The sequence below is a fragment of the Megascapheus bottae genome, chromosome 18 (assembly GCF_031878675.1).
Source record: "Megascapheus bottae isolate mThoBot1 chromosome 18, mThoBot2.hap1, whole genome shotgun sequence".
Classification (NCBI taxonomy): Eukaryota; Metazoa; Chordata; class Mammalia; order Rodentia; family Geomyidae; genus Megascapheus; species Megascapheus bottae.
This window is the reverse complement of record NC_143526.1, coordinates 7250229-7270057: the sequence shown is the minus strand read 5'-3', so window position 1 is coordinate 7270057 and position 19829 is coordinate 7250229. Positions and strand designations below refer to the sequence as shown.

Sequence of the window (19829 nt, the reverse complement as noted above, 5' to 3'; positions counted from 1 at the left end):
GAAGAGGGATAAGAGTAAAAAAAGATAAGTATTACGCCCTTTAAAGTACTGATTCAACCTTTATTTCCTTTTTTTTTTTTTTTTTTTTTTTTTTTGCCAGTCCTGGGGCTTGTACTCTGGGGCCTGAGCACTGGCTTTGGGCTTTCTCAAGGCTAGAACTCTCCCACGTGAGCCACGGCACCACTTCTAGCTTTTTTCTATGTATGTGTACCAAGGAATCGAACCTGGGTGCTGCTAGGCAAGCATTCTACCACTAGGCCAAACTCCTGTCCCTATTTCAAAATTTTTATCCTTTTTTTTTTTTTTACCAGTCCTGGGGCTTGAATTCAGAGCTTAGGCGCTGTCCCTGAGCCTCTCTGTGTTCAAGGATAGCGCTCTACCACTTGAGCCACAGCACCACTTCTAGTTTTTCTTCTGAGTAGTTTATTTGGGGATAAGAGTCTCACTGACTGATCTGCTCTGGCTGGCTTCAAACTATGATCCAGACCTCAGCCTCCTGAGTAGCTAGGATTACAGGCATGAGCCACCAGCGCCTGGCTAAATTATTATTCCTAATATATATCAACTTAATCAAGCATACAGTATGCTAACATTGCATTATATTCATTATAAAAGGTAATAAACTAAAACTCATCTTTAATCTAATAAACTTTTGTATATTAAAAATAGTGCATACCTTGGAAATCTGTGCACATCTGCACAAAGTTACTATGTCCAAGAAGGAAAAGATTCTAGAAAGAAGGGGAAAAAAGAGATGGTATTAACATTTCATTGAAAGATGCAATCTAAAGCACCATCTGGGTATGTAAGATTCCTTAATTTGTAACACACAAGTAAACAATAATTTTATATCACTACTGTGAAATATTAAATGTCTGAATGTTCTCATCATTTTAGATACACTATGAAAATCCTCTTAAAACAGAACTCACTAAACCTTTATTTTCTTTCTTCTAAGAAATGGACAAACTGGGTGTGATGGCTTACACATGTAATCCTAGCTACTCAGAAGGCTGAGATCTGAGGATCATGGTTCAAAGACAGCCAGGGCACTAAAGTCCTGGAGATTTTATCTCCAATTAACCACTAGAAAACTGGGCAAGTGGTACTTTGGCTCAAGGGGTAGGGCGGTAGCCTTGAGCTGAAGAGCTCAGGGACAACATCCAGGACAAGAGTTCAAGCCCCATGACCAAAAAAAAAAAAAAAAAAAGGAAATGGACAAGCCTAGTTCCCAGGCATGGGCTGAGGGGAACTAAGTCCTTCCCATGTCAATGTCTCCAACACATGGCTCATACATTCCTCTTTTGGTGGTAGGTATGTTTGAATCTCAAGTAACATAGTTTCTAAAGGTTGAAAAAAGCTGGGTACCAGTGTTTCATACCTGTAATCCTGATACTTGGGAGGCTGAGATCTGAGGACTGTGGTTCAAAGCCAGCCAGGGCAGGAAACTCCATGACTCTTATCTCCAATAAGCTACTCCTCCTCCCCAAAAAAGTGTTGGTGGAGCTATTCTTCAAGTGGTAGAATACTAATATTGAGTGAAAATGCTCAGGGACAGAACCCAGGTCCTAAGTTCAAGCTCTAGGACTGTCAAAAAAAAAAAAAAAAAAAAGGCTGGGATGATAACCACATGGTTGGATGTACTTGTTCACCTGGTTAAAAAGAATTCACCGATTGGCTTCATGTTTATGTGACTGGATTTCCTGACAAAATTCAAGAAGTCGCATTAGATGAGAGCAAAGTACAGCAAGCAAGAAGCCGCCCGACACCATTCAGGCTTCCTGGGGGAAGACCAGCCACCTGTGGAGTGGGGATGTGTACATGGCCTCAGTGCTGTGCAGCTGTGGCTCAGAGCGAAGAGCAGCTCCTCTGTGAGGAAGTAGGTGGATAAAGCCCGGGACAGCTCTGTCTCGACTCTGGTAGTCCTGGAAGGTAAATGTAAGGCTGTGCCTGCATGTGGAAGTGGGAGAGGGGTGACATGACCATCGGCCACCTAGAAAGTCCAAGTTCTTCCAAGTAACAACCAGTAGTGAGCTAAGAGGCCCAGACTGGGAGTAACAGAAATGGAGGCTTCAATGTGTTCCCCTAAGCACCATCACGGGACCAGAGACTCACAGGTGGCCCTCCCCCCCTCAGCACCAGTGGACAGCAGGTGACAGAGACACCACAAGGGCCTGAGAAGGTTTAGTGGACCTGGGTGCATGAGACGCCAGAGGCTGAGATACGTGTATTGCACTACATGTCTACACTGTCTCTAGGGAACGTATCTTTCCTAACATAATGCCCTGCCCCACTGGCCGCCTTCTCTTCCCTGCCACATGCCTATTCCTCAAGCAGCCACAGCTGACTACTGCTGAGTCAACCAAGCCTGGGAACAAGGCAGGTACAGAAAATCACATTTCATGCTGGGGTTGAGTTCTAAGATGTAAGGAAAAGGTAGAAGGAGTTTCTAAATTTCCCTGGAAAATCCTCTGGGCCACCATGGAGAAATCTCAAGTTTCTCAGCTTACAGTAACCACCATGGTGGTTGGGAAGAAGCAGTATGTGCCAGTGGCAGTCTACGGGACAGCATGTGCAACACAATCATGTGTGTACTATTATCTCCATTGCACAGATAGACACAGAGCTTAGAGCCCGAGCCACACAGACAGAAAGAACAGAGATAGGATTTGACTACGCAGGTAGTGTGGAGGGCTCAAGAGCCCAATCCCACGACCACTGCATACACTCCCTTGAACTACATGTTCCCTTGTCATCACCGGTAAAGCAGTTTTCATGTACCATTTATATGGCTGGAAAAAAAAAACCTAAGTGAAGCAAGATACTCACATACAAAGACACACCAGAACTAACAAGTGGCACACCAGAACCAGCAGGAGAGGTACGATGTCTCATGCTCATCTCAGGCTTACCTCTCAATTTTATGATCCCTTAATGAGCATGTTGCTTGCGGTGTTTTCATTACTGCCCTCCCCAAAGTGAATAATTTACACTTTCAAATAGGCATGACACTTCGAACTGCCAAACTGAAGCCTAGACAAATCTGACTCTTTATGAAGGCTCTGAATGACAAAACATGGATGACTAGCTACTGAAAGAATACTATTCTTATGTGCATGAAGCAGCAGGGTTTACCTGTGCACGGGAAATGTGTGGTTAGATGTACTTCCAGACTATCTGTTCTCCATTAGTCCATTTGTCCACTTTCATACCAGCAGGTACTGTTTTAATTGTGAAGCTTTACAGCAAGTTTCAAAATCTGGTTATGTAAAACCCTTCAAATTCATTGATGAAAAATGAATTTCCAATTAAGTTGTAGAACATGCATATCAACTTTGGGCAAAAAAACTTCTGAAACTTTTACTGGGATTACATTGAACTTACAGAATTGAGATTATCACAACATTAAGTTTTCAATCTAGAAACAATGTATGCGTCTCCTCATCCAGCTAATTTCTTCATGGTATTTTTGTAGTTTTTCATGTAGGTACCTTACTTATTTTATATAGTCTTCATTATTTCATGTTGTTGCTATGAAAATGGAATATTTTAAAAGTGTCATTTTCTAACTGTTGTAATATATATAACCTGTATTTCTCACCTATTTATTTCACCAATTTTGTAAATATTGACATTTTTCTTCCTTTCTAGCAATTATGCTTTGTATTTCTTATTCTTGCAGTAGTGATAATCATCTCTAGTACATGGTAAACACAACTGGTAATGACGGTCATCTTATGATTTCCACCATGAAGAAACAACTATCACTCTTCAATCACTGATTGCATTTGTTATAGGTAGTCTTCCTGCCTTTTCAATTAGTTTACAATAAAACCACTCAGTTTTGTTATGCATGATTTTAACACCCTTTAACATATGCTTACCTTGCCCTTTAAATTTTTATTTAAAACAAGAACAGTGGTAGAGTCACCATATATGTCCCTCCCATTTTTTTATTAACATATTGCTTCAGTATGGCACATCTGTTTGAATGAACCATTACCGATATAATAACTAAAGTCCACAGTTTACAAAGTTCATGTTTTGTACAATTAGGTTTATATATCTTACAAATGCACAATGTCATATATCTAGCACTTCTTTCAGTATGACATATAAGAGTTTATTAGCCTAAGAATCTGTGCTGAAGCATGGCTCAGTGGTAGAACCTAGAACAATAAAAATAAGAAAATTGCAGAAATTACACTTGAATTTTTAGAGTCTTCAAGTATCTCTCAAATTTCTAATCTCTTCACTTATTCTAACAGCCATTTCCTGTAAATTTTCTCACGAATCCGTAAGAACTTAACTTGTCATGGTTGTTGTTTGTGCTTGTCCTGGGACTTGCGTTTCAGGGCCTGGGTGCTGTCCCTGAGCTTTTGTGTTCAAGACTAGCACTCTACCACTTGAGTCACAGCTCCATTTCCAACATTTTAGGTAGTTAATTGGAGATAAGAATCTCACAGGTTTTCCTGCTCAGGCTGTGACCAGGGTTCCTCAGAGCTCAGCCTTCTGATTAAGATTACAGATGTGAGCCACTTGCTCCCAGCTTTGTAACAGCTGTTTTAGTGCTCATGTATCAACTCCAATAACAACGTTATCAATGGACTATATTCTCATTTCTGATCCTTTGTGTGTCTCAGGTTAGACTGAATAGTGAAGAATGTGGAATAATTTTTTTTTCTTAAATTTTTTTTTAGCAAACAGCAGCATGTTTCCTTCAGAAGGCAAGCATGACAGAAAGGAGACCTAGAAATGTCACCTAGGTTTCTTGGCAAGATGGAGGCTGAGTACTAAGCCAGAAAGGTACTGGCAATCCCCAAGGCACCCAGGACCGTGAGCAAGGCCAAAATCCCCAGGCTCAACTGGAACCCAGTGATCCTTTTCTCAACAGCCTCTGCAGATCCCCAGAAGTACTTATGCCGAGCATAAATGTAGGCCAGACCCAGACAAGTCGCATCAACATGGTTGAAATACCATTTAGCCACCCACAGTGTTATGATGAATTCAGGATAAAGCTCCCCACAATTCTGTTGGGCACGAAATAGTCTCTCAAGCTCCAGTAACTCCATGACTGCTTGGGTTGCTATCTTCTACTTCAGCCGTGTCCTCCCAATCTGCAAAGCAAAATAGCTTTGCTGATGGGCAGAGACAAAGGAGACAAAGCGGAACTGCACTCTCTGCCATCTTGAGGACAGTCCGGTTCTGGAACTAGGTGACTGTGGAATAATTTTATTATAGCTTGGTATTTCCGGAGTGAAAGCCCTTTCCACTGAAGGTTATGTTTAGTATCTGCTCATTCATAATCCTTATAGAGTTCGGCTGAATTGGAGCGGAGTCACAAGTTAAAATACATTTTGGGGAAAATTCCTAACACTCTCAGCCCTTTTATGCACTGGTTATTTTTTATTTTGGCAATTTTGGCTTGGGAGCTGTCCTTGAACTTTTATGCTCAAGGCAAACACTTAGCATCCTACACTTAAGTCCTGCTCCACTCCTAGCTCTTTTTTTAATTGATTTTTTGTTGTGATTAATAGAGTTCTAGCTTTTTTTAATGGTTAGAGATAGTCTCTTGCACTCTCCTGCCTGGGCTTATTTCAAATGACGATCCTCAGATCTCAGCCTCCTGGAGTAGCTAGGATTACAGATGTATACTCATTACTTTTGAGATAGGGTCTCCCTTTTTGCCTAGGCTAGCCTGGACTGTGATCCCACTCACTCCCTCATTCCCTCCCTCATCTCCTCCCCCCTCCCCATTTCTGTATGGGCTTAGGGTTTCAGAATTAAAGTTCACTACGGGGTGGGGTGACTTAGTAAAATATTTGCCTTACCTGCATAAGGGTCTGTGTTCCAGCTCCAGAGCTGTAAGTTGTAATAGGTGTTTTAGCCATTAAAGATAAATAAATGTGAATTTCTGGGATGTTAGGAAAATCATGAGATGACAACATTCTGCGATTTTTTTCTCTAAAGAGCAATAAATGTTCAGAAAGATGAGCTTTGAACAGGCTGTAATTCAAATGTACACATGCCCTTTAAAGTCCAAATATGTTCTGGCCAGCTACGGGATCATGATGAAGTCATCTGACCTTTGAGCCTTAGGATTCTTCATCTACAAAGTATGGATGAAAGCAGAGTGCTGGTAGAGCAAACATGTAATCTCAAATTTCTAAAAGAGGCTGGAGTATTCTGGACTATGTAAATTCTTTTTTCTTTAATTGCTCTACTAGGGTTTGAACTTGGCACCTTGTGCTCTACTACTTGAGTGAGGCCTCCAGCCTTTTTATATTATTATTATTTGTCTTTTGAGTAAGGTCTTGGTTAGTCTTGAACTAATGAGGCAGGAGTGACTCTACCTCCAAGTCGCTGGGATAACTTACAGGCATGAACCACCATATCTAGCTATAAACTCTCAAAACCACCACCTTTTAGGCCAAGATACCACAGTTAGAAAGCTGCTGGAAGTGGAACTAAAAGTAAAACAAAGGCCTGGTGCTAATGGCTCACACCTGTTGTCTTAGCTATTCAGAAGGCTAAGATCTAGGTTCAAGGCTAGCCTGCACAGATCAAGATATGTATTTTCAATTAACCACCAAAAAGAACTGGAGGCATGATCCATGTGGTAAAACTTATTCTTTGAATCTTTGAGCTTAACACCCTGAGTTCAAACCCTAGTTAGCACCAAAAGAAATGTAAAAAAAAAAAGGAAATGAACATTGATAACCAAAAAAATTTTATACGGCTTACTAAATCACATAAAGATTTCAAAGAAATAAACTGATATATACAGTCACTCAAAACAAAAACAAAAGCACATGCCTCACTAAATATGTGAAAATGAGCAAATATTTTGCTCATATAGAAAATGAGCAAAATAGAATACAGACTCTAGAAACAGACTCACATAGCATTTCTTCAGGGGAAGAATGGTCCAATAAGATCTAGGAAAATAATAGTCTAGCAGAAAAGAAGACCAACAGAAGACTCCTTTCTTATAAAGATTAATACCATAGCCAGGCTCAGTGGCTCATGCCTGTAATCCCAGCTACTCAGGAGGCTGAGATATGAGGATCAAAGCCAGCCAGGGCTCTAAAGACCAGGAGACTCTTATCTCTACTTAACCACTAGAAAACCAGAAGTGGTGCTGAGTCTCCAGGGGTAGGGCAGTAGCCTTGAGCTGAAGAGCTCAGGGATAGCACCCAGGTCCAGAGTTCAAGCCCCATGACAAACAAAAAAAATAAAAAATCAGTACCATAGATTGGGCCAGGAGTTTGGCTTAGCGGTAGAGTGCTTGCCTAGCATGCATGAGGATCCAGGTTTGATTCCTCAGTACCACATACATAGAAAAAGCTGGAAGTAGTGCTATAGCTCAAGTGGTAGAGCGCTAGCCTTTAGAAAGTCTAAGGACAGTGCTCAGGCCCTGAGTTCAAGCCAGGACTGGCAAAAAGAAAAATTAAAAATAAAGACCAATAACATGGAGATAAAAAATCAAAATCAGCTTTCTAGTTTGCAGTACAACACTATCTCGAAATTAGGGGAAAATTGCTTAATTAAGCATAGGAAAATGTAGACTGGTGGCTAATCTTTGGAATCCTAGCTACTTAGGAGGCTGAGATCCTCAGGATTAAAGTTCAAAGCCACCCTAGGCAGGGAAGTCCAAGAGACTCTAACCTCCATTTAATCACTAGAAAGGTGGAGGTGGAACTGTCACTCAAGTAGTAGAGGCCAGCCTTGAGCAAAAAAAGTAAAGGGCAACACCCAGGTCCTGATTTCAAGCCCCAGTATTTGCACAAAGAGACAGATGAGACAAAAAGAGGAGAAAAAAAGTCAAAATAACCAGACACTGGTGGTTCACACCTGTAATCCTAGCTACATAGGAGGCTGAGATCTGAGGATCATGGCTCAAAGCCAGCCTGGGTGCAAAAGTCTGTGAAATTCTTATCTCCATTTAACCATCAGAAAACTAGAAATGGTGCTGTTTTGAGCCCTTTAAGCTGAAGAGCTCAGGTACAGTGCCCGGCCCAGAGTTTAAGCCCCATGACTGACAAAAAGAAAAAGTCAAAATACATTTGACTTCACAAAATGCGTCTGGTTATCAAAAAATGGCTAAATGACTGGCACATGCTTGCCTGCAACCCTAACACTTGAAAAACTGAGGAGGAAGAACACAGTTTAAGGTCAGCATGGGCGACCTACCAAAACTGTCTCAAAAAAACCCCAAGTTGGATATAGTGGCTCAGTCCTATAAGCCATCTTATTTGGGAGGCAAAGAGTGGCAGATCACAGTTCAAGGCCAGCCCAGATTTAACAAAACAAACTTTGTGAGACTCTGTTTTGACCACTGTCTGGGTGCAGTGGTGTGTGCACAAATGGAAGAGCAAACTACAGTTCAGGACCGTTGGACATAAAGCAAGCCTATCTCGAGATAGTACAAAAAAGAAGTAAGGGTATGGCTCTAGTACAGTGACGACCCAATAAGTGCCTTTCTTATTAAGGCTCCCCACCTCAAAAACAAAAATCCTTAATAAAGGGATGGGGGTTGGGAACTTGCCTAGTATGCATGAGGCTCTGGGTTCCATCTTGATCTCTTACACACACACACACACACACACACACACACACACCTTGGTTCCAACACTAAAAGAGAAAATACTTGCTAGATGCATATTACTAACAATGCAAAAATGGTACTGCAAAAGTAAAGAAATCATATAAATCAACAAGATACAGTAACTCATAGCAAAAAAAAATCTGGACAACAAATTTCATTTCACAGTTACATGTAACAAATATGAACAAATGTTCAACATTACTAGAAGTCTGAGGAACTGAAACCAAAAAATATAATGAGATGTCACTTTACCCTTTCCTGGAACAAACTACTGAATTCACAGTTCTGAAATAAACAGATCACTCACATAACTATAGAGTGAAGACTTGGGGTGTAAAGTATCTAGGTCCTGCCCTTTCTATTTGGGGAACAGGGTTAGTGTGTTTCAGGCTACTTCATTGAACAGTAACAAAAATCTACAAAATCTGATTGCATTTTTAGACTTAGGTACCAACCCTAAAATAGTTTATAGCAGCAGACAGAAACAATGAGAAAGAACCCTATCCATTTCTACATCTGACTGTAACCACATTGTCTAAGACAAGGAAAAAGAAAAAATGAAAAAATAATTTAATTAATTGATTTTTAATTTTTTTGCCAGTCCTGGGGCTTGAACTTTTTCCTTAAGGCTAGCACTCTGCCACTTGAGCCACAGCTCCACTTTCTGCTTTTCTATGTATGTGGTACCAAAGAATTGAACCTGGGTCTTCATGCATGCTAGGGAAGCACTCTTCCACTAGGCCAAACTCCCACCCCCAAGAAAAAAAGAATTGAACAAAAAGAAAAATCTACATAGATGTTTAAGCTTGAAATTAATGTGTGTCCCCCTAAAAGCATCTTGCCTGATGTGCTCCCCTGGCATATATAAAGCAGAAGACATCACAGATAGCGAGAGGTAGAGGTTGTAGCCCTTTAAAGTAGCCCTGAAAGTAACCAGCAGGCAAGAACATGCACTGAATGACATCCACACAGTAACAGTCCCTTAACCAGACTTTCCCCAGGCACCCACACTTACACATAGAACTAGGCTATCTCTGACACTCTAGCAAAAAACCACAATTATTTTCACTTTTCACTCATGAGATTGGCTTGCAAACTCAAGAACATTTTGAAAATGTACTTTCATTTTATTATTTACAATGGCAAACTCAACTATTAAAACCATCAAAGGAAGTGGAGCTCTCTTTTTTAACCACCCAGAACTACAAAGTTCAGTGGAGGCAATCCAGCATTCCCTCACCAAGCCAGGACACACGGTGAACACTTACTTTGGTCATATAGCCAGGAACCTAAAAAGGAAACAGTGGGGATCTGATTTTTGTAACTGGGTCTCCGAGAAGTTTCTCTCACTATTCCTATCACTAACAGGAGCATTGTCCCCCTGTCACCTCAGGTGTAGCTAATCCCTCCCAGAAGAGACATAGTAGAGGAGATACCTGAAGACAACGTGTGTCTGCACTTGACTTTTAACGTGTGAAAGCAACCACAATAGAAAATAATTAAGGCCAAATGCAATTATATTAAAATTTACAAGATGAGCTTTAGGCCAATCAACCCAAGCAAGTCATCCTTCCACAGAAGAATGATTCCTTCCAACAGAACTTCTTCACAATACGAAGTAATTATGTGTATGTCCCCCCACCATACCAATCTGCTGGCTTAAGATGATAGGGTCCAAATTCCGTTGAAATTGAATGGGTCCAGCTGGATAAAATGAAGGCTTCATGAAACTTTCATAATAATCATGTTCTTTACTGACATGATTTTAGCACTAGCTTATATTCAGATCCATATTAAGACAGTTTACCAATTATTTCCAATAAAACAAGCATCATCTCCTAATAGTATTTATTAAATATGCAGTACACAAAAGACTGGCAACAGCCCCCCCAAAACTATTACAATTCCCATTTTATAGAGGGGAAAATTAAGGTCAATAAAGTAACTAAAGGTACACACTAATAAATAAGACTGAATTCTCAACTCAGAAAACTTGGCTCTGAAAATAATATTGACAATAGTGATGTAGACAGTAAGACAATCTATGCTACCAATATAGATTACAACCAATATTCCCATCATTAAAATCAGTATATAACTGACTCCTCAGGAAAAGCAAATGTTAAGCTGTGTGAGTTCAAAGGGCAGAAAGAACTTGGCACCTTTAGTTTATGCATAGAAACTGGGTAGAAAAGGTAAAATTATAGAATTGATTCAGCAACAATCTAAAAATAGGCAAGATGGGATTTGTGAATGACAGTAAACATTCTTAAGGTCAGCAATAATCAGACAATTATGGCAAATTCAAAATAAATTGTGGAAGGTTGGAGGTGGTGGGTAACACCAGTAATCTCAATATTTAGGAGATTGAGGCAGTAGATCATGAGATGAATCGTGAGTTCAAAGCCTGTGTGGGATATCAAAGCAAGACGCTGCCTAAAAAAAAAAAAAGTGAGAGTAAAGAGATGAAAAGCAGCACATTATTCTAGGTTGTCTTTGTTGATGGTCCCAGTGGAGAAGCTGAGGCTCCACTTCATGTGATCCAGACTACTAGTAAACGTTAAGAGGGCGGACACAGATGTAGTCAAGATGGAAAAAGAGAACGTGGCCTTGACTGTGAGCACATATGACAATTATAACATCAGAGAACTTGGCGACTGCTGAAGTGGGAGCGAAGGGAGATCAGAATGAATATTCATCATTATCACAAGGAAGGCTGTAGTACAAAAACTATGAAGACCAACAATCTGAGGGCATCATTTACCTGAGCAGAAAATAATCAGGAGTGAAGGTCTCTGAGATGGGAAACGTGGCGTGCCCTGTGGTAGAATTAAGTATTGTGGAGATGGCTGCATAGGCAGCCTGCTTCAAACTTCAAAGTTTGGTTAAAAAGGTAGCAGGACTGGGTGGCAGTGGTTCACACCAGTAATCCTAGCTACTCAGGAAGCTGAGATCTGAAGATCACAGTTCAAAGCCAATCCAAGCAGAAAAGTCTGAGAATGTTTTCTTCCATTAAGCACCCAAAAAAACCAGGAGTAGAGCTATAGCTCAAGGAGTACAGCACCAGCTTTGAGCAAAAAAGCTAAGAGACAGTGCCCAGGCCCTGAATTCAATTCCCAGTACCATCACAAAAAAAAAAAAGAGAGAGGGGACAAAAAGGGGGGGGGAAGGTAGCATGAAAGGAGAGCTATTCTTACTGTGAATGGAAAGTCTATGATTTAATGGCAGCAAGTAGATAAAAGTTGAACTAAAATATCATGGACAGTGAGAGTTAATTTTGAGATTTACAAGTTGTCAAACACTTGTCATGGTGGTACATTATATTTTAACCTGCCCTTACAGATTCCAAACTAAGAACAGAAGTGGAAATGCATGCCTATAGAAAGATACGTTATGAACTGTTGTTCTGAAATGGTACTTCTTTCAGAAAAATGATCTAGGTCTGAAGCCTTCTATCATGATTTCAAAATTATAAGCAGCATTTTTTTTTTGCCAGTCCTGGGCTTTGAGCTCAGGGCCTGAGCACTGTCCTTGGGCTTTCTCAAGGCTAGAGCTCTACCACTTGAGCCACAGCACCACTTCCAGCTTTTTCTATGTATGTGGTACCGAGGAATCGAACCTGGGTCTTCGTGCATGGTAGGCAAGTACTCTACCGCTAGGCCATGCTGCTGGCTAAGCAGCATTCTTAGCAGTGGACATCACCATGGATCTTCAAAACAATACAAATGTCTAATGGTGCAGTTCCAAAACAGCACAACCGTAGAAAGTGATTTAATTTCTTTTTTTTGGGGGGGGGGTATCAATTGATAGAAGCTATTCCATGGATGAGTCCAGAAGCTAACCCTACCACAAGGGGAAATATTCAGTTAGCAACTGTGAGTCACACGTGGAGGCAGTACCCATGAGAAGGTGGTTTACTCATTGCTAGCGCTTAATGACTCATAAATTGGCTGCCTGAAGCTGGTTAAGATTCCCCAAATTCAAAATGAATATTCACACGGCAAATTGAGGCCTGTGCTAGACACATGCATGTTCACACTGAGGCTAGACGCAACATGTAATTCTAGGGAACACAACCCACAATGTGGCTTGCATGAAGTGTGACCTCTACAGCTGCACTGTGACAATGTGTCCACCCCACAGCTCATGCACACTGCTTTCAACTTCCAATACCCTCCCTATGTTTAGCCAAGGCCTTGTAGGCTCGTATGGCATATATATACATATATATGTATGTATATACATATATATGTATATATATTCCTTGACACCATTTAGTTTAAAACCATCTATAATATCAAAGAAAATTCTCTCAAATAACTGTCTTATTGAAATAAAATGATTTATCATTTTCACACAATCCTATTACTGTTTTTAACTTTTATTTTCGCTGCCTTTTTAATCTTTTCTTTTTTTTCCTCCTTCCCTTCCTTTCTTCCTCTGTGCGTATATGTATGTACCAGCACTGGGGTTTGAACTCAACCTCACACCTTCATTTGACTTTTCAGCTCAAGAATGGCATTCTACCACTTAAGCCACAGATCCATTTCTGGCCTTTTTGCTGGTTTATTAGAGACAGACTTGTTCTGCCCAGACTGGCTTTGAACTGTGATCCTCTGATCTCAGCCTCCCGAATGATTAGCTAGAATTACCGCACAAGCACCCAGCTAGTTTTCTTTGTTGTGAAGTGACCAGAATGAGGTCATGACAACTGAAATCCCCCAAAGGCCCAAATGTGATCACTGCCATGAAGAAGCCAAGTTGCCTCCCTGCTGGTGACTTAAGATGAAAGGATGAAAGAAGGCTATGTGTGGCATTTATAGGATAACTATTGTGAGCTAGAGGAGACACAATTACTCTCAATATTTGACCACAATTTACACTCTTTCTTGAGATGTTAAAATGAGATTTGGCCAGCACTGTTGGCACATACCTATAATCTTAGCTACCAAGGAGGCTGAGACCTAAAGGATCAAGGTTCAAACAGCCCATGTTTAAAAATAAAGTCAGAAAGACTCCACCTCAATTAACAAGCAAAAAGATGGGTTAGAGGCATGGTTCAGTTGTACAGTACCAGCTATGTGTTAGCAAGTCAAGGAAGAGCACAAGGCCCTGAGTTCAAGCTAATGTACTGGCAAACATACAAAAAAAAAAGTATAAGCAGGGAGTGGTCTCATCTGGTGTATGTCTTACTATATGACAGTATTTTCTAGCAATTTTCAGTGGAAGAGTGAAAAGGTTCCATTGTCAACACTCTGAATGCCACAGTTATCATAACTGGGGCACCACCATGTACAATGCCTATTCTCTAAGTTCTGTGCTAATGACATTAGTTTTGTTGACCCAGAGCTTCCCAACTTACTTAATCACAGAACTTGTTTCTTTGTTTTGTGGGATACAGAGATAAGACACTTTCAAGGAAATGCCAAAGATTACCATGTAATCCAAAGCTAAAATAAGATTCTTGGATGAGCTCAGGATATGAAAAGCTACAGTGCCTAAGAGTCAACAACTATTAGTTCATAGTGTTATTTGGTAAAATGACAATGAAAATAACATTTACCGTGTATCTAATAATGCCACAAAATAAGGACAAAGGGCACTTTTCTGCTTTCTTGAAAGCAGATACAAATATATCAGTATTTTGAACTGATGGCATTTAAGCATTAAGATCACTTATTCAACTTCACTCATTTTCTGCATTTTGAAACCCCTTTATAAAAAAAATTGTGAATTGTTGTTGCTGTTATTTTGTCAGTGGTGGGTCTTGGCTCCAGTGCCATGATGCTGTCCTTGAGCTCTTTTGCTCAAGGCAGCTGAGTCACAGCACCACTTCTCCTTTTCTGGTGGTGAAGTAGAGGTAAGAGTGTCATGGACTGTCCTGCCTGGGCTGGCTTTGAACCATAAAGCCAGATCTCAGCCTCCTAAGTAGCTAGGATTATAGGCATGAGTCACCAGCACCCAACATAATTGTTATTATTAAGGTATTTACAGAGGGGTTACCATTTCACAGCAGATAATATATTACTTTAGCAGATAATATATTACTTTTGGGGCAATATCTCGACTTCCCTTACTGTCTCCCAGTTTTTACCTCCTGTCTCCATTTCTCAAACAACATCTAATGTTGAACTCAGGAAACTAATCCCCCCAAACCCAACAAACCATTCACTAAATGGGCAAGAAAACTAAAGAGAGACTTATCAGAAGAAGAGATTAAAATGGCAGAAAAGCATATGAGAAAATGTTCATCATCTGTGGTCATAAAGGAAATGCAAATAAAAACAACCCTAAGATACCACCTTACCCCAACAAGAATGGTCAAGATTTTGAACTCAGACAATGACAGTTGCTGGCGGGATTGTGGAGAAAAAGGAACCCTACTACACTGCTGGTGGGAATGTAGACTAGTTCAGCCACTCTGGAAAGCAGTGTGGAGGTTTCTTAAAGAACTGAAAATAGACCTTCCCTATGTTCCCGCCATACCACTTCTGGGCATCTACCCTGAACATCATAACCCAAGATATGGTAAGTCCACCTGCTCAGCTATGTTCATCTCTACACTATTCACAATAGCCAGGTGATGGAAACAATCCAGATGCCCTACTGCAGATGAATGGATACAGAAAATGTGGTGTATATACACAATGGAATTCTACATAGCCAACAGACAAGATAAAATAATGGCATTCGCAGGGAAGTGGATGAATCTAGAGCAAATCGAGAGTGAGACAAGTCAAGACCTAAGGAACAAAAGGCGCATGGTATCCTTAATATGTGGCTATTAAATCCAAAGAGTACAAGAGCGAGGACTCAATATTTGCATACCCAATACTATGGACATGGTAATGGGAATATAAGCATAACTACATAGACATAAAAACCCATGACTCTATAGACAATGTTTTATTTCATAAATTAATGTTTCTATGACATACAAACCCTTAGCCTAATTTGGATTAAGTTCTAAAAACTAAGTCCCAGTGATTGTATATAGATTCCCTTCTTGGACACTTGTTTGTTAAACTTGTCATTTGAAATATGATGTAAAAATCAATGTTAATAAATTCTTTAATAAAAAAATATAAAGAAAAAAATATAATGTCTGACTTCGGGAGCTCACAACTTGATCAGTAATCCTGCCTTATATTACCGACTACATTACAATGATGTACTCATACACAAACATGGGCACCTACTGGAAACTACAGTACTTACCACAGAACCAAAAGAATCCAAATCAATGTTATAAACATACTGTGCACTATGGGTTAGGGAAATAAAATTAACAACAAGCTCAACAGTGTTCTATACAAGAAAAAATAAAAAGTCAGGCTAAATCTGGCTCTTTTTCCTGCTATGAACTCACAGAGAAAGAAGATAGTCTTGAACCTTGCAGACTCAACCAAACCTGAACACCTCCTCTAAAATTTATCTCTACTTACCTTAAGAGAAGTTCTTTGGGCAACTTTTTGTTAATAAGGCCTTCATCATTGTTTGAGAAAACCTGGGGGGGGAAAAAGAGAAGAAATTGGGAAAATGCTCTTTATTTTTTTGTGTGTGCCAGTACTGGGACTTAAATTCAGGACCTAGAAATTGTCCCTTATTGTTTTGTACTCAAAATTAGTGCACTGCCACTTGAGGCACGCTTTTACTGAGGGTAAAGAGTCTCATAGGGCTGGGATGTAGCTCAGTGGCAAAGCATTCGCCTAGCAAGTGCAAGGTCTTGGGTTCAATTCCCAGTACCAAAAAAGACAAGACAAAAAAATGAGTCTCACAGATTTTCCTTCCCAGGCTAGCTTTGAATCATGATCCCCATATCTCAGACTGCTAACTAGCTAGGATTACAGCAGTGAGCCACCAGCATGGGGCTGAAACTACCCAGTAATTTTAAAAACTAAGTTCTCTGTGTTTTACACTAGATCAGAATAAGTGATACTAATACAGAATAATCAGTAGGGAATAGGAAGTTTTTTGTTTTTATTTTGGCCAGTCCAAGGCTTGAGCTCAGGGCCTAAGCGCTGTTCTCAGGCTTTCTCAAGGCTGCACTTTACCACTTGGGCCACAGCACCATTTCTGGCTTTTTTTTTTCAATGTATTTGGTACCTAGGTATCATACTTGGGTCTTCGTGCATGCTACGCAAGCACTCTACTACTAGGCCACATTCCTGGCCCCGGGAATAGAAAGTATTTTCTTTATTAAAGAATTTATTAACATTGATTTTTACATCATATTTCAAATGACAAGTTTAACAAACAAGTATTCAAGAAGGGAATCTCTATATACAATCGCTGGGACTTAAGTTTTTAGAACATAATCCAAATTAGGCTAATGGTCTGTATGTCATAGAAACATATTAATTTATGAAATAAAACATTAAGTCTATAGAAAGTATTTTATACTCTATTATCCTTTCATAAAAAATGGCAATAAATGGGCCAGGAGTTTAGGGCAATCAGAATGCAAAGGAAAAATAAGCATGATTATATACAGAAAATCCTAAAAATCCACAAAAGTCAATTAGTACTAATCAAGTATTTCAGCATGGTTGTAAGATACAATATACAACATGTTTATCTAAAAATAAATTGTGTTCAGGCCTGTAATCAGTGGGTTAGGCCTGTTGTAATCCAGCTACTCAATAGGCTGAACACTGAGGATTGAGGCTTGAAGCCAGTTGGAGAACATAATCTCAGAGATTCCTATCTCCAATTAAACACCAAAATGGTGGAAGGGGTGCTGTGGCTCAATGGTTGAGAGGCAGCCTGAGTAAAAAAGCTGAGGGATAATGGCCAGGCCGTGAGTTCAAACCCCAGGACTAGCATAACAACAACTTTCAAGAAACTGAAGAAGACTTTCCATGTTCCTGGATTGACAGAATATCATGAAAATGTCCATATTCCCAAAGGCAATCTGCAAATTCAATGCAATGCCCACCAAAATTCCAATGTTATTCATCACTGAGATAGAGAAAATAATCCAAAAATTTATACAGAACCACAAGAGGGCCCAAATTGCAAAAACAATCCTGGAAGAAAAATTTTAAAAGTAGTTCTGGAGGTATCACAATTCTAGACTTCAAACTTTTCTCTAGAGCTATAATTACAGCTTGGTCTGGCACAAAAATAGACCCAAGGATAAAACTCCTTTGAACAATGAACTTATAGTCTGACAAAATGAAGAGAGGAAAGACAAAATACAGTCATAATTTTCAACATATGTATGTGAAAATGGAACTAGGGAAACTGACAGAAAGGGTGGGGTTGGAAAAGATGGAGAAGAATAAAAGAGGTGAGACGGACCTAGACGCCTTGTACTCACAAACTGACATGCATGTTCAAGTGAAATCTTCTTTTATAACTCCTTAAAGATAATTTTAAAAATGAAGACCAGTGGGACAGACTAGAAGATGAAGAAATAAACCTGTTATATCTACAATGATCTAATATTTGACAAGGGAACCAAAAATACATTTTGGAAAAAATGACAACCTCTTCAACAAATGGTGTTGGAAAATCTGAATATCCATCTGGAGAAAACTGAAACTGGATCCCTATCTATCACCTTGTACTAATACCAATTCAAAATGGATCAAGTACTTCAGTGTAAGACCTGAGAACTTGAAACTAGTATAAGGAGATGTAGGAGAAATATGACAATTTATTGGCATAGTCAGAAATTTTCTCAGTATAATTCCAGGGGCTTAGCAAATCGAAAATTAACAGCTATACAAGGCCTAATAACCAGAATATATGAAGAGCTCAACAAACTAAACCCTCAATCCATTATCATCCAATTAATAAATGGGCAAAGGAGGTAAGATTTCTTAAAAGAATGAAAATGGCAAGGGGTATCAATGTGTGAGAAGTAATGAACCTACGACCTGACAAATGTAACTGTAACCCCTTTATACATTACCCTGACAATAAAAAATAAAATTAAAAAACAGTTCAAGAGCGAGGACTCAATATTTGCATACCCAATGCTATGGACATGGTACTGGAAATATAAACACAACTACATAGGCATAAAAACCTATGACTCTGGCACCGGGAGTTTGGCCTAGTGGTAGACTGCTTGTCTTGCAAGACCGGGGTTCAATTCCTCGGTACCACATACATAGAAAAAAGCTGGAAGTGGTGCTGAGGCTCAAGTGGGAGAGCTCTAGCCTTGAGAAAGTCCAAGGACAGTGCTCAGGCCTTGAGCTGAAGCCCAGGACTGGCAAAAAACAACAACAACAACAACAACAACAACAACAACAACAAAAAACCCTATGACTCTATAGATATAATGTTTTATTTCATAAATTAATATGTATCCATGATATACAAACCCTTAGCCTAATTTTGATTATGTTCTAAAAACTAAGTGCCAGTGATTGTATATAGAGATTCCCTTCTTGAACACTCGTTTGTTAAACATGTCATTTGAAATATGATGTAAAAATCAATGTTAATAAATTCTTTAATAAAAAACGTCAAAAAAATGTTAAAAAATAAAAATGGCCAATAGACACATAAAGAAATTCTCAACATCTCTGATCATAAAAGAAATGCAAAGCACAACAATAATGACATTCCATCTCAGCCTCAGTAAGAATGAACAATATTAAGAATACAAATAATAGCGGGCTCGGTGGCTCACACCTGCCATCCTATCTACTCAGGAGGCTGAGATCTGAGGATCCTGGTTCAAAGCCAGCCTGGGTATTAAATTCCGTGAGACTCTTATCTCCAGTTAACAACTAAAAAATCAGAAGTAGTGCTGTGGCTCAAGGGGTAGGGTGATGACCTTGAGCTGAAGAGCTCAGGGACAATGCCCAGGCCCAGAATACAAGCCCCAGGACCAACAACAACAAAATAAAATAAATAAAAATTCAAACAACAGATGGCAGCAGGTATGTGGGAGTAAAGGAACTTTATGAGGGGCCGGGAGTTTGGCCTAGTGGTAGAGTGCTTGCCTAGCATGCACGGAGACCCGGGTTCGATTCCTCGGTACCACATACGTAGCAAAAAGCCAGAAGCGGTGCTGTGGCTCAAGTGGTAGAGCCCTAGCCTTGAGAAAATCCAGGGACCGTGCTCAGGCCCTGAGCCCAAGCCCAGGACTGGCAAAATAACAAAACAAAACAAAAAAGAACTTTTTATGGGTAGAAATGTAAACCAGTGCAACCGCTATGGAAAGCAGTTTGGAGATACCTCAAAAGACATATTCATGGCTGCC

The 19829-nt window shown here is 39.8% G+C and overlaps 1 protein-coding gene and 1 pseudogene across 2 annotated transcripts in view; both read right to left on the bottom strand.

Annotated features, from left to right (window-relative positions):
* The window catches only part of Fbxl2 (F-box and leucine rich repeat protein 2), a 72575-nt gene that overhangs the window by 27023 nt on the left and 25723 nt on the right, over positions 1–19829 (bottom strand). For both annotated transcript variants that reach the window (XM_090351813.1, XM_090351812.1), the window contains exon 2: positions 677–731. The gene's annotated coding sequence lies outside the window, so the exon portion shown is untranslated. The remainder of the gene's footprint in view (positions 1–676; positions 732–19829) is intronic.
* On the bottom strand, positions 4794–5948 carry LOC150050051 (microsomal glutathione S-transferase 2 pseudogene; annotated as a pseudogene).